At 37.0% G+C, this 13,170-nt stretch overlaps 1 protein-coding gene across 1 annotated transcript in view; it reads right to left on the bottom strand.

The window, feature by feature from the left end:
- The window catches only part of Glut4EF (Glucose transporter 4 enhancer factor), a 72,089-nt gene that overhangs the window by 18,587 nt on the left and 40,332 nt on the right, over positions 1-13,170 (bottom strand). The gene's annotated exons all lie outside the window — the stretch shown is intronic.

Here is a 13,170-nt window from a genome sequence, read left to right as displayed (position 1 = left end):
AAATATTTCTATTATTGCTAATAAATTGTTCGTGGTAAGAGGCGGGCTTTTAATACTCATATAAGTAATCTTTTTACCTCCAAACAAGTTTGGGCTAGGTTAGGTTAGGTTTGGTTAGGTTAGGTTACGTTTGGTTAGGTTAGGCTAGGGTAGGTGAGGTTCGCCGTAATTAAAACGCTGTTAAAATAAGTGCAGTAATACATTTTCAACTCACATTTATTTTAACAATAATAAGTTGTGAAATTAAAAATATATTTAATGCAAAACCACACAGTATGTCTTCTTCCAGTTCAATAGAATTTCGGTCCAATGGGACTATAATAAAATCGCACCTTTGGCTACGTTCGGTCGAATGGGACACCGCAAAAAAAGCCGTTCTGTCGAATGGGAATCCGGTTCAATGGGACCAAAGCGTAACTCGCGCGTGCGCTGTAGACGAAATATGACCTCGAGAAATTAAATACTAATTAATATGTATGTCTTGTTTGCATTTTTTATCAGTTAAAATTGTTAATTTAATGAATATATGGCATTTTTGTCAGGAAGGCCATGAACGTGTATAGTTGTAATTCAAGGATATCGTCTTTTTATTTTTAGGAGTTCTTATCTGTTTTGCAATGTAAATTCATATTGCTTTTCATAGTTTTCGCGCTGCATATCCCCGAGGATTAATTTAATGCTAAGTTGATCCATTAAGCAGCTAAATTAAATTAATTAAAATCAATTATCTCGATTCTACCTAATTAAGTTTTTTATTATTATTAATAGTGAATTTTATTAATGTGTTGACGAAAATGCTTCAACAGTTAAGTTGGGGATAAGTTTGGGAGTTTAAGAATGGGTTAAAAAGGTCAGGGAATTTGAAAATGTGTCCATGTTTAAAAATCCCATATATGGCAACGTCATCACCAAGAAGCGATCTCTAGTTTATTAGGGAGAAGGTATAAGATGCCTAAGTATTAGCGCGTGCCATAGTCCCAGTCCCCCTTCCAAAATACAAGGGGGGGGGGGACGTAAAAGGAGACCGGGCTATTACACTGCCTCTCCTCAATCGGAAAATATGACTAATTTTCGTCATTCGCGTAGGCGCTGACGTGAGTTTTCAAGAACCAATGAGATGCATGCTGGTTGTAATTTAGAGGCGGCGGAGATTAACTCCGGACCTACTATACGTTTGGACTGGAGATAAAGAGCTAGAATTGTGGACGAATGAATTTATACCTTCTCCCTAATAAACTAGATATCGCTTCTTGCTCTTACCTTAGTGATATCCCAACCCCTTCCGGGGTCAAATAGTATTATTACAAAGTTGCCCCCCAACATTGGGGACACCCCTTTTCTACCGAAATTACTCTATTGGAAACCATGTAGAGAGCACGTTACATAACTTGAAACCGTGGAAAACACATCATTAGGCGATAGGGGGCCCTTTACAAAAACACATCGCCAGATTTCAACTATGTTATTATTGCACAAGCAAGGGATGATGATGGGAGGAGTGTTTATGGCAAGCACTCCAAAAAAATGCCGAAGATAAAGAGAATGTATTTGTTATTTTGGATCGAAGCCAAAATATCTTCTCTCTCTAGCTCTCCTGAACGAGCAGCTTTTAAACCAACTTAAAGCCTTTTTCACTTCCTGGAGTTGAAACAGATCCATCTTGACGTGATTAACAAATACGTATGCACTCTATCTCTCTCTTTCTCTAAGACTTATAGATCTGATAATTAGCTCTTAAGAAAGAAAAATAACCACACCAAAACCTGACTGAACCCCCTATAAGCTTATAATTTAGTTTAGCATTAACTTGATCTTAATATTTATTATTTAGGCCTAGTGAGAGGATGTTTGATAAATTATTATTTTTTGTTTTGCTAGCAGTGTCGAAATTTCTTTCGACCTAATTTTTACGCAATGTTATTTATTTGACAACTGTTTTTTTTTCTTTCTTTCGTTGTAAATTAAGTTTTATGTGAATGGTTTAACGTCTGTCGGAGTTTGCTCTGGGTTTATTGCTAGATTTATTCCGGGTTTAAGGTGGGTTTCGAGGTAAATTTATTACGGAATGAATTTTAGGAAATACTTCCTGGGTGTTTGTATGTTTTGTAGAGTCGAGGTTCGTTATTTAAGCCTTGGTCTATCTAATACCATTAACACAGTGAGTGAGATTGGCTATTTGAAGGATTAATATTGGTTTTGTATGTGTTATGATGCCCTTCGCCATGTTTTAAAATGGCTACCGGAGTATTTAGTAGTGTTTTAGTGTCTACAATTATGGACTGAACAGAAGGCATCGGCCGGTGGTCAAAAATAATTATTTGAAATACGTCAGAGACACGTGATCGAGGAGGGGCGTGGTTCAAAGAAATTCATTTACTTTTCCAAAACTAGCACTTCTAAAATTGGCGCTGCAATCTCGCAATAAAAGAACCAGGACTAAGTGTCCAGTCCCATACTCCCACTCCTTATGGAGTCTTTGTTTTTTGGCGCGTCACATGGTGCCTTTTAAAAACGTAAACCTAGCTAGTATATAATTATTTTAAAATATTAAATCTTTTCCGGAGTTCGAAACCGCGTTGGGGTTTTTTTTTATTTTGTACAATATAGTTTTTTATATTATTTTTTATTGCAATTAAGGAAGCATATAAATACTATTAAAATTTTTTTATTCTATATTATATTTTTTTTTGTTGAGTTATGGAGGGTTATAGCAATTTAAAAAGACCTTGAGGCAGTGGCGTACGTTGACGGTTTTTTAAAAATGGCGTTGATGTTGTTATAGAACAGCGCCAAAAATACCGGCCGGCGTCACTTTTGCGCAAACTCTCTCTCTCTCTCTCTCCCTCTTAACCTTGGAGGAGATAGGCGCGATGGAGTAGTCATCTCCATACCTATAACGTAGCCTCTTCATCCCCCCTCTACGAATCGGCAACGAAATCCTCCCAGGGCTTTTTGGTATAATCAAGAATCGATATCTAGTTTATTAGGGAGAAGGTATATATTCGCGCCACATTTCTAGCTTTATCTCCAGTCCAAACGTACGTAGGTCCGGACTGTTAATCCTGGCCGCCTCTAAATTACAACCAACCAGCATCTTATTGGTTCTTGAAAACTCACCTCAGCGCGACGCGAATGACGAAAATTACAGTCATATTTTCCGACTGAGGAGAGGCTGCGAAATAGCCCGGCCTCCACTTACGTGCCCCCTCAGCCGCCTGGTATTTTGAAAGGGGGACTGGGACTATGGCGCGCGAATATTTAGGCATCTTATACCTTCTCCCTTATAAAATAGATATCACTTCTTGGTAGGGGCGTGCGCAAGATACCCTGCATGGTACACTTTAATGGCAACATTTTTACTGCTCAATCTCACCTATTTCCTCCAAGACTAAACCCTTTTTCCTCTACATCCTCCGTGAAATTTTTCAAGAGGTTTTTTATCTCTATCATAGTTTGAACAAAAACCAGTACATTGGAAAGAAGCCAAACGCTTAGTAAACAAACTCACGAGCAAGGTCGTTTCGTGAAAAAATTAAAACTCCTTTTACAAAATAGTTTCTTTACAATTTCTCTTTTTTAGGCGTTGTGTTTAAACGTTGTTCAACGCTAGCTAGGCCTTGGCGACTCCGGGAATAAAAAAACGCCTGGGTCACGTGATTGTGGTTGGTACGATTTGACCTTCTACATAGATAATATATCCCGAATATTCCCTGGGGTGCTATAATAAATCGAGCTGGTGTTTTTGTTCAATTTTGTTCGAAGTTGTTTGTATTATTATGTGGATGATACTTGTGGGCGGGGCGAATGAAATATGGAGGAGGGAAGCTCGGATGGAAACCAGTTGAACTGTGGCTACTAGATGGGCTTTGAACTATTTTTATTTAAACACTATCCGGGCGTTGCCCTTCTGAACATTTTTAAGTTTCTGGCCGCCATTTTTAAAGATGGCGGTAAATTGAAGCCCAAAATGGACTATATTTTCTCGCGCTTAATACAGTCTTCTAACACTCCCTTTGATGCATTCATTTATAAATAATGTTGCCACTTCGCCAAATTTTAACATTTAACACTGGCTTACTTGATTTGCCATTTGGGAGAAAATTCAGTACCCGCATTCTATCTGTTCGCTGCTTATAAATTAATGAAGTTAAAGGCGGGAGGTCTTAAAACATAGTTAATAATATACGGTAAAGGCATTAGAAATGCACCCTGTATTAACAGAGACAAGGCGAACATTTATTTATTAAAGTTTCAAACTATCTGGGAATAATCAAGCATCCAGGCAATTTTTATAAATATTTCTTTTTTTCTACACGTTTTATGGGAGAGAGATTATACTTAATATTGCATGTAATTCACGTAATATTTTTTTTTCTCTCTCTCTCTCGTTCCGCTATTGTCGAGGGGACAGTCACTAAACTTAATTGTTGTACAATGTTGTACCAGGGACATTACCTGTCATTTATTTTTTTAATAAGACCTACTCTTGAGAGAGTGCTAAAATAATTACGAGGTGAATTCTTTCTAGAGTGATTAGCCCCTCGATTGAGTGGTTCGATAGGCGCCTGCCGAATTTTTCTCAAGGCTTTTAATAGTTAGGTAAATAAATATTTGTTGTACGATACACAGTTTCCACAATTTTTCCACTTTTCAGATTCAAATAAACTATATTTATTTATTTATTTACTTTGATTTTACCTGGCCGTTGGGTTTTAGGAGGTCAAAGGTCAGTTGTCAATGTTAAGAATATTATTGTTTATAATCAAGTAAATTTTTAATTTGGACAATTAAGTTGTTAAGTACAAAACCCCGGAACTTCAAGGTTTCTATTGTACTAAACCCATTCAATTCCTTGACCTTTTTCCAACTAAAATCCAATACCTTGACCTTTCTGCCCCACTAAAATCAAATTCCCTGACTTCACCCACTTTTAACTGACCAATTCAACCCTGCGAAACGTTTCAAGGTAATTTTCCAAAGCTAGCCTACATTACAACGAAATTTACTGACATATCTATACAGTACTAATTGTAACTATCATTATTATTATTATTTTTTTTTTCAATGTACATGGATTGGTACAAGGATAACGGCAATATTTTTAATTAGGGGAAGGTCATTGCATTCTTATTACGTATCGCAATTATAATATTATAACCCTTGTTATTATTATTAATAAAAAAGGGACATCATATTATTTTTTTTTTTTTTCATTTCAAAGACAAGCGATATATTATGTCAATGTTATTATCTAATAAAAAAAAGCGAAAGTTATACAACTTCTTGGAAATTGTTATGACTATACTAGATTAGGCAATTATCTTAAAAAAATTTCTTCTATAAGATTACGTTTATGACGTAATGACGTGTTATGATTTTGCGGATTTTGCAATATTTTGTTTTTGACGTAAATTGCTGAAGTTAACGATCATAACATCTCCGCAAACTCAGTAGTTAAATTTTATCATAAGTTTATAAGTGATATGTTCCTTCCATAAGTAATGCTACTGAGAGACTTACAGCTCGAGATAACTAGTTCGAGGGAGAACGACGGAAGCGAGAATTGAAGTCCTACACTCGGTGGTTAATTAATTTTGCATGCAGGACCAAGTTCCATCTAGGTCCTATTTAGTCTGCATTACTAAGCCCAAATTTGACAGCAGCGCCTCCAGGCGTATGTCGCTTTACCCTGAATCTATGACCTCACTCACTCACTCACTTCAAAATTACAAGCTCCAGTTTCTAAGTTACCAGAATTTACAAACTTACGGAAGGAATATATCTTATAAACTTATGTTACTATGCCTACTATCCCTTTAAATTAAACTCATACAAAAGTAACAGGTACCAAAAATGGCTTTTTTGGCTTTAGACATTTTTGGGGAGAGTACTATACCTATCATTATTACTAAAGCAACCTGTAGTTAATAGATATAACGGGTGAGGAGGGGAAATACGGTAATGGCAGTCCCCTTTAACGGCACCTTTGACTTTATTAATTCTTTATGGCAAGGGTGACATTAGTCTATAAAAGACATTAGAAATTCAACACTCATAATCCATTAGAAGAAAAAAGAAAAAGCTATATCCCCCACAAACCAGGAACTCTCGCAACAATAGAATGTAATAAATTCACAGTACATTTCACCATATTACCAATGTACCCCTTGCACGCGTCACCTTCTTTCACCCATGAATATTTTAAGGGTTGTTTTTAAAAAAACCATTACATTTAATCAATCAACCGTTCGTGAATTGTTAATTTTATAACTATATTCAATACAGAATGTTTTTAAATTCACCTTAACTATATTAGTATTGTTTTCTCCTGTCTTAAATGAATGAATTAATTATTTTCTCTCATGAAGATTGCCCAAAAATATGAGTTTGAGTTCAGCTGGTTCTATGGGAAATAAATTTTGAGTCGAAAATGTAACTTCTATGACCGATTTTGCCTCACAAGTTTTAAACAATATTTAGTGTTTTACGGATGGCCCCTAAATTTAATGATAATACTAAGGGGTCCCTCGGTAAAACACTACAATTATAATTTGTAAACAGTGGCTTTTGTGGCAAAATGTCATAGAAACGTTTCGACTTAGATTCATAATTTAAAAATCATTTTAAATCTCACGTGTAATAAAATACCAACAATAGGTGAAAAAAAAACCTTCATTTTATATACAGGGTATAATAATTTAAATTCATAAAAAGTTGAAGGCGAGCGGAGCATGGAAAACGTTATTATTTCTCATTATAATACAAAACTCTCTTCCATAATGCGAGAGAAAGAGAGAGAGTGGAAAAGGTGGCGGGCAGCGTCGGTCATTTGCATATTAATGTATTGTAAAAGGGCTTCCCCCGTTAGCAGCGGCCGGTGAACCGGACACCAACCAACCAGTACTGTCGCGCGCCGGCCCGAGGCCATCTGGATTTGAATGGTCAAGAGCCAATAACAACACCACCACAGCAGCCGAGAGAATTTTTATTTAATTTTCCTGGTTGGTTTTGACAGCTAGCGCGGGGTCACACTGGAATTATCCGAGGGGATAGCCACTCAATGTTTATCGTGTTTTATTATTTCAAAGTTATTCTGCTGGCCTTTAATTGTTTAGGTCTAATTTGAAAGTGTTTAATTTAGGTATTGTAGTCCGAATTTGATAATTAGCGCATAAATTTCTCCATGCTCGTTTTTGACCTTTTTACCCATAATTCCTTTGTACTTTTATTACTATTCTGAAGCGGTGACTGTCCTGGTAACCTGGCAATGCAATTTAACAAACTTTCTTTATTTAATGGGCACCTTTGGGGTGGGGCCAGAAACTGAATGGGGTCGGGGACCTGTTGGACCCAAGGCTACGGAAATTCCGAGAATGATTAGAATTATAGAAAGCATATTTTTTTCTTTATTATCAAAGTCGGATAAGTATCACGCGATCCCTTATTCGAAACATAATACCATTATAGCTCGACAGTTTGAAAAATTACTATTATTATTATTAAAGGGTTGTACAACAGGATTAATGACCCAATGATTAATTAACTATTCATTAAAAATAATCATTTGGATATAGGGTACTAAATGTTGTAGAGTCCCATATTATGTTATTGGACAATTTTCACTAATTTTGACCCAAATAAAACACAATTATCAGAAACACCCTGCAACATTACCATAATAAACTTTATAACTATGATGATAATTTTAACACAAGTATTAACTAAAACTATCAACTCGTGTTTCTTTCTTGGAGAAAGGACGTTTGATACTGGAGTGGTAATGTTAGAGGCCATCTGTGCCCATGCTTTTCAAGGGTGGAAATATTTTCACTAGCTTAGTCACGTGTAAATTTTAGTTCTTGTCGCTATAACCAAACCAGGCGGGGTACTATGGGTAAGCGCTGTGGATTACGCTAGCTACTCCAGTATAAACTTCCCTCCTTCCTCCAAGCTTCTATGATTTGAATTTTTCAAGTAAATAAATTGTGTATAATAAATACATTAAGACGATTGTGAAAATATTCCCCAAGTTATTGCGATTGTTACAGCATTTTCTGTCGAAAAAAAGGAGGAACTGAAGTTGGTTGAGAATAAATATTTATTTAAGAACGAAAACGCGGAGAGAAAGATTAGGCGTTAGAGCGCGTGCGCGTATAGATAATATTTTTCTTCTAGTGGTGGCAACTTGAAGGAGAGAGGTGTGATGGAGTAGCCGAATCTCCACATCAAGGCCTCTGTACAACCAAAGAGGGGGGTTGAAGCTTGCGGCTTTGGCAAGGCATTTTGGGTGTTCTCGCTTTTCTTTTTTGTTTGTTATATTTTCCTCCCAATATCCGGTTCACCGTATTTCAACCAATAAGAGGGGCAGAGAAGATGCGCGCGCACACCGGAAGCTTAGAGGAAAACTTTCAAAGCGAGACCACTCCAGCCAAGCCTTCTACCCTCTTTGTTACAACCCCATCTACGAAGCCCTCCCAGCAACCTCAGTGGCGTTTTGGTAGGGTTCTATGGGTACCTAAACGTATACAATGCCCCCTGTATCTTAAAAATGGAAGCTAAATCGTGAGGACTCGCTTAAATTTTTAAATATCGCTAGGCGGCAGCACCTAACATAACAATCCCCTATCAATAGTTTTACGTGCGCGAAGTACTCTGAGAGATTCATTGTCGCGCATGGCATGGGAACATAACTACTCCATTTCATCTCTCTCCTCTAAGATGGTAGCAACACTTGAGGAATGGTACTGTGGTAGCTGGGAGGAGAGAAGAGAGGGAGGTCAAGTTCATTCGCCTTTTCACAGAGACGTTGGGGACGACGTCGTTGATATAGGCCTCTAGGTCTATGAACGACAAAAACCCTCGCACCACAGAGTTTATTTGCCAGATATAATTTCGTCTTACTAAGGTACAAGTAACCACGAAAGAAATAATATTGTAGAAACAGCTGCTTGCCAGCGTTAGCTATCCAACCAAGCAAGCACGATTGGGTTACCTAACTATGAAGTACGTTCCTTATCACACCTGAGTTTATTAAACATCATGGGGTGAGGTGAGGCGGGGAATGGGTAGGGATTTAATCAATTAATTTTAATTTATTTATTTATTTATTTATTTATTTATTTCATTAATACGCATTCTTGGAAAGGATTGATAAATACAGTAAATTGTCTTTGTCTTTGTGTGTCCTAAGGATGGAAGTGTCAGGTGAGTTATTGTAATCGGGGTTAAATTAAAGGTCAGGGATTTTGAAATGGGTTTAAAGGGTCAGGGATTTTGAAATGGGTTTAAAGGGTCAGGGATTTTGAAATGGGTTTAAAGGGTCAGGGATTTTGAAATGGGTTTAAAGGGTCAGGGATTTTGAAATGGGTTTAAAGGGTCAGGGATTTTGAAATGGGTTTAAAGGGTCAGGGATTTTGAAATGGGTTTAAAGGGTCAGGGATTTTGAAATGGGTTTAAAGGGTCAGGGATTTTGAAATGGGTTTAAAGGGTCAGGGATTTTGAAATGGGTTTAAAGGGTCAGGGATTTTGAAATGGGTTTAAAGGGTCAGGGATTTTGAAATGGGTTTAAAGGGTCAGGGATTTTGAAATGGGTTTAAAGGGTCAGGGATTTTGAAATGGGTTTAAAGGGTCAGGGATTTTGAAATGGGTTTAAAGGGTCAGGGATTTTGAAATGTCTTTTGAAAATTGGTTTTATAGTGTCAGGGAGAGTTCATGATTTTGAAAATTGGTTTTATAGTGTCAGGGAGAGTTCATGATTTTGAAAATTGGTTTTATAGTGTCAGGGAGAGTTCATGATTTTGAAAATTGGTCTTGAAGGGTCAGGCAAAGTTCAGGATTTTGAAAATTGGCCATATAAGATCAGTGAAAACCCAATGATTTTGGAAAATGGCATTTAAAGGGTCAAAGAAAAATCGAAAAATATTAAAATGGTGCCTAAATGCCCAGAAATATTGATATTAGCAGTAAATAATATACATATAATTTAAAATTACTTTTACAACTAAACAATTTAGACGTAAATAAATTCAAGGGAATACGTATGAAAGGGGGCAAAAAAATCAGGAAATTTTCCATAATCGATTAAAAATTAGCTAATAAACCTTAACCCCATTTGATATCCCCGTTTAATTAACCCAGCCGAAACCTATGACGAAAACGAAACTACGAATCTAATTCCCATATGACCAACAACCGCTAACATACGAGAGATCCGTATAAGCGTGTCGTCGCCACCACTGAGACAGAGATTATTACCCTCTCTCCTCTCTTTCGACATTGTACCATGATATATATTTTTGCTGCTTTTTCTCTGGCAACATTTTGCTGCCAAAAGCTGTTGAGAGCAAGCGAGAGGGAGGGTAAGAGGGGTAGGTCGAGAATTAAGTCGAAGCGTCATGCAATCTAGATATTAGCATCCTATGCAATGTTTGGCTTCTTCCAGTACATCGATCCCAAAAGGGGGTGTGGCTAGATGTCGGGGTTCTGTATACCGTATACCGTATAGTGTAATCATAACGTTATAACCGCGCCGTGTATGTCAGGGTTCATACAAATCTGGAAAACAGGGAAAACCTGGAAAAATCAGGAAAATAAATAGTTGGCAGAAAATTCAGGAAAATTTAGAATTTTTTTAGTAAAATTCAGGGAAATCAGGGAAATTTGCGTCAAACAGGGGCCGAGTAATTAAGCAAAATGTTCATAAACATACCCACCTCCATAGGATAAACATTACACTATACTTTGGAGGCTCATAACTCTGGTTATATTAGAGATACGGGGATGTCCTTTGATTATGTAATAGTCATATTTGTCCCCCCCCCCTTTCCTTCGTTAACATTTGCTCCATAGGATACTCCATATACGGGAGAAACCTGGAAAATTCAGGGAAATTTGTTGTTTTCCAAAAGTTGTATGAACCCTGGTCTGTGTATGTGTGGAGAAAATAAAAACTCCAACGCCAACCCCAAGTCCCGAACCGAACCAACCGGGGGAGGGAGTTCAGTGTTGCGAATTCCAAGTACAAGTACAAGTATACGTAAAGAGAGTGAAACGTCAACAAAACATATATATACCAGCAGCTAAAACTTCTGATGAATATTAAGATATAATATTTATATATATATAGATGTTTATATAAAAACGTGCAAGTTTACTGTACACGTGATCTCACGCAAATGGTATGGTACGAACCAATGGCAAGGTTACTTAGATAAAAGTGAAATCGGTCCTTGATTATACACAGGGTAGGGTGGACAAAGACCGTTCCATTAATTCCAGAAGAGATTAAGCAAATATCACCAGACCAGGGTGGGGATGTCACGTGACTCATGGGTTATTTCCCTGGCGCCAAGAAGCGCCGTTAGAGGCAGTGACTAGTTGTAGTCCATTTTATTCCCCCGTAGAGCGCAATACGTGGCAGCAAAGGTGGGGAGCTGACATTATAATCTCAATAATTTCGTTTAAAGGGTTACTTAACTATCTTCCTAATGGTACCAGACCTTTGGTAATGAAAGCCTTCGTTTGGGGAGGAGCTAAGATTCGTGGGTTAATTTACTGGTGAGTTCAATGCAGAAGGGAAGCCGATTAAGCTACCAATATGGCTGCCAGAACCGTGGTGGTAAGTCTTAAATAGGGTGTGACGTACTACTCAGACAACTGAAATATCTCTATTTGAATCAGTACTCGACTAAGTTGGTTCATAAGGAAATGAATGACATCATTGTATTTTGATAAAACCGAAGCTATAAAGGGGGGAATTTACCCCTTAACTATTAAGTTAAGTACCTTTATTTATAAGTATTTATTTACGTAGCGAATAGCGTGTATTTTAATACAGGGTGTTTGTGAAAAGTCCATCAATAATGAAAGGGCGTATTTATTGGGCCATTTTGAGTCGAAAATGTTCTATGACATTTTGCCGTCCGAGCCACGGTTTTCGAGTTATGATTTGAATATTTTAGGGATGACCCCTTCATTAAATTAGCGCTGTCTTTCAATTTCTTAATTAAATTTAAGGGGTCATCCGTAAATTACTCCAATCATAACTTGAAAACAGTGGCCCGAACGGAAAAATGTCATAGAACATTTTCGACTCAAAATGGCCCAATAAATACGCCCTTTCATTATTGATGGACCTTTCACAAACACCCTGTATAGTTAAGTTTTCAAGTAAGAGACAAGCGAAGCAACCAACCGGTTCTTTTTATCCAGTCTTTATTTATTAATAAGTCCTTTTTCTTCTGAAATGCACGGTTCAACTCTTGGCCTTACAACTTAGTTGTCGGGTCGCGTGCAACGCCTTTTTGTTTTGTTAACCCCCTAAAAGCTTAAAAATAAAACAAGAAAAGTTGGAGCTTACGAAAAACACTCTGTATTTACATAAACGTTTAGATCATACTCGGCCTCGCAATTTATCGTTTTACGGGGACTAAGAAATAAAAAATGCTTTATGAATATTTATAACAACCACAACTTAAGAATCCGTGAATGAACCGAAAGGGTTAACCCCCATTTAAGGCGTTAATAGAAATGTAAAGAAAGTTCTATAGACAATTTCGTTAATTACTTGCATGGGAAAAACAACACACAGGCCGCCATCTTGGGTTATTTCCCTGGCGCAAGATGGAACCAGAGTTTACTAGTCGCGCTGCCTCTAGCGATGCTTCTTGGCGCCAGGGATATAACCCAAGAAGGTGACCTCCATCGGCCCCGTGTTTGATTCTTTGACAGTGAAATTAATGGAATGATTCAATACTTTCTGGTCGCCATTTTTCAAAATGGCGAAGCAAGATATGGTAATAACCGCGAGGTGAATGAAACTTTTAATAAAATCATCAGAATTAATTTAATTGGGGATTGTAAATTTAATTATTTATTTCGCAATTAAAATCTTATTAGTAAATACTCCTTATTTACTAATTATTTTTTTTTTCGTTTCTTTCGGCAAGGCTAATGAACCGTGAACTTTTTGAGTTAACCGTACCGTATTCTCTACTGTCTCAGTTTAACTTTGGACTGTTATTAAAGACAGATGGTAATCTAATACTACCCTAATTATGCTTCTAAGTTGCGTTGACTACTTTCAATTTTTCAATTAAGATCCGAATCTCGATTTCGCAGAAAAGTTTCATTCGATTCTAATTAAGGTTTTTTTTTTCAACCAACCATTTA

This window comes from Phalangium opilio, unplaced genomic scaffold (assembly GCF_054372755.1).
Source record: "Phalangium opilio isolate 3A_F unplaced genomic scaffold, DU_Popi_V2 ptg000002l_1, whole genome shotgun sequence".
In the NCBI taxonomy this organism is placed as follows: Eukaryota; Metazoa; Arthropoda; class Arachnida; order Opiliones; family Phalangiidae; genus Phalangium; species Phalangium opilio.
This window is presented reverse-complemented; position numbering and strand designations above follow the sequence as displayed.